We start from the raw sequence: 2,865 nt of genomic DNA, 5'->3' as shown, positions 1-2,865 counted from the left end.
ATGAGAATCTTCTCCAGAAATCTTCAGATCAGCTGAAAAAGACAGCTCAACATTAACCCTAATTACAAGCAGCCATTGCAAATTGACATGCCACCATATAGGTGAGCCGGGGCTTTGCCTGAATGGTAGGACTCATGTTTGGGAAGAAGAGAGGAAAGGCCTGATGACAATAAAAAGCATCTAGAACTGCAATGTCCAATGTGGAAGCCACTAGTCACATTTCCACCACTGCATAAGGTTTTATTGAACAGTTTCCCTCTAGGAAGTGAGGGGGGCTTTGATGAAAGGAAGGTGATTCTTCATAAGAAGCTACTTTTACCTGTGTGTGCCAAGATCTCCCTCACTTGCTAGTACACCTAAGGACTATGGTCCCTAATATGAGTAGTAAAAGGTACATATATCACTATGATGAATCTTTAGTCTAGGGAATTAATTCTTATGAAGGGAGACTGTAGTTTATGCAGATTTAGTAATAGTAATGGATACCATTTATTATATATAAAGACTTAATGTACATTCTCTCTAATGCAGTGACTCTTCAAAGTAGGTATATTAATTGTACTCCACATTTTACAGACAGGGAAACTGAGTTTTATGGACTATAAGCTGTCTTGCTTATTTGTAAACTGGGCAAAGTCTGCCCAGTGAGCCCTTGGAAACAACTGCCCACCCAGGGCCCTCTTTTGTGCATGTGTTTGTATCAAAGTCAGTCCAAATCAAGACATCTGGAGGAGCTAATGTGGTCTCTTTAATGAATGGCTCTTTATAACATCATTTCTCAAATTGTGGTTCAGGACTACAGTGTTATGTAAAAAATAATTCTAAGATCAAATAGGTTTGGCAAATACTAGGTTAAATAAAATTAAACAAATTCATTGTAGAACTTCTCAGAGCCTTCAACATATTATTACACATTGTGAATCTCCAAGAATGGGTATGACAGGCAGGAATTCCAAAACTTACTTGACCACAGAACCCTTTTGCAGCTGAGTTTCTTGAAGGAAAATCTTCTACAGGGCACTCTCTGGAAAGTGAAGTCCTATGCAAACAATTACTCAGAGTAGAGAACTCTAACCGGAGGAAGTGTTTCTCTGTTGCTGGTAATGTCATAGTTTCTTGGCACATGTTAGGTGCTCAATAAATATTTTAGAATGAATCTTAGTTGAATGAACTAATCTAGAGTTTAGGTCTCTTCTGCGCTAGACCCAGGAATCAGGACTGGTTTCTCAGCTTCTGAGAGGGTACTGGGCCCTGTTTGTGGTGATGGAGGGAGTGTGTGTACGTGTGTGTATGTGTATGTGTGTGTGTGTGTGTGTGTGCATGTACACATACACACATGCGTTCTCTTAGCCTATCTATAAATGGCAATTCTTTTTTAAATATTGATAATCATTTTTGTAAGTACTTCAAAATAATTAATTTGGTTGTTTGTAAGTTGTTTTCAGAATAATACTTAGAAGAGTTGATGGCCAGCTACAGTGTTGAGTTTGATGTTTGCAACAGGAGCTGAGTCAGCAGCGATGCTCCCACATTCAGAGAAAGTGGGTCACGGTCCTGTCAAAGGGGCCTGTGGAAGTAAGTGGGCTCTGGTACATTCCTCCTTGTCAGAAATGGAAGCACTGTGAAGCAGAATGTCCCATGGAAAAACACTTAGTGGGAGAGAGGATCTCTGTTGTTCTCTTCTCTGCAAGTTTTCTGTGTCGTTGTGACCTGCCACTGACACCCATCACAGAGGCCCCTGCTGTGGTGTTCTGTTCAATCTGACTTGCTGAGTGGGGCGGCCTCTCTACCACCCAGAGGCAGCTGTGACAGAGGGTGGCTCTGCTGCACCCTCGGCACTCTGGAGGCACTTTCCCCACTGGCTCGTTGAAACAGAAAGTTAGGCAATAAAACAACACAACCCAAATGACACAAAACAGAGTGTGGCCAGTGTTTCTGTCTTATGTATGCTGCTGGTCTCTCACACTAGTCTTCCGGCTGGGAAGATAGCAGGTGAGACCCAAGTTCATGCTCAGTGTGTCCCTCAGAAAAGTCTGGTCCCTTCCATCAAATCTAGTCTCATCACGCAGCTCATTTCTGTTCATAACAGGTGCTGTTCTCTTCTGCAGAGTCCCATCTGAGCTAAATGAGCCCGCTGGGCTGCATGTGTAATTCTTTCTCCAGCTGAGCACAGTAATGATCAAGTTGTCTGTGGGCAGTAATGTTTCCTTATTCTACTCTGGAACCAATCAATAGGGATGGAAGATGCTGCAGTGTATCATTCAATAGATATGAACTAAACAAATTAAATGGTCCCCTGCTAGGGAACACCATTGATTCATCCGCATCAGTAGTCAAAACACGATGAATTAGGTATATAGCCAACAGAAATTTGTGCATGTGTGCACCAAAAACAGGTACATGCACTTTCATAGTAGCATTATTTGTGATAGCCCCACACTCGAAGTATTAATATCTCAACTCTCCCTTAACAGTCTGGATAAGTTGTAGTATATTCACACGATGGAATATTACACAGCCAGGACTAAACAAACTAAAGCCACAAGCAACAACATGTATCCTCTCATGGATAAAATGTGGGGAAAAAGTAGCCAGCCACAAAAGGAGTGCAATATTCTAGGCTTTCATTTATACTTAATTTCAGAAAAAGGCAAAACTAATCTCTGGTGTTTAAAGCCGCTTTTGAGAGGATGACTGAGAGAGGACACAAGGGATTCTTCGTGGATATTGGTGATGTTTAATTTCTCTGTCTGATGGTGGTATCATGAGTAAGTTTACTCAATACAAATTGATTGTACTGTGGACTTGTGTGTATTCTTCTCTCTCTGTCTGTGTGTCACACTCTAATAAAAAGTTTACTTAAGG

This window comes from Propithecus coquereli, unplaced genomic scaffold (genome assembly GCF_000956105.1).
Source record: "Propithecus coquereli isolate 6110/MARCELLA unplaced genomic scaffold, Pcoq_1.0 Scaffold9, whole genome shotgun sequence".
Classification (NCBI taxonomy): Eukaryota; Metazoa; Chordata; class Mammalia; order Primates; family Indriidae; genus Propithecus; species Propithecus coquereli.
The sequence above is the reverse complement of the archived record's forward strand: the minus strand, read 5'-3'. Positions refer to the sequence as shown.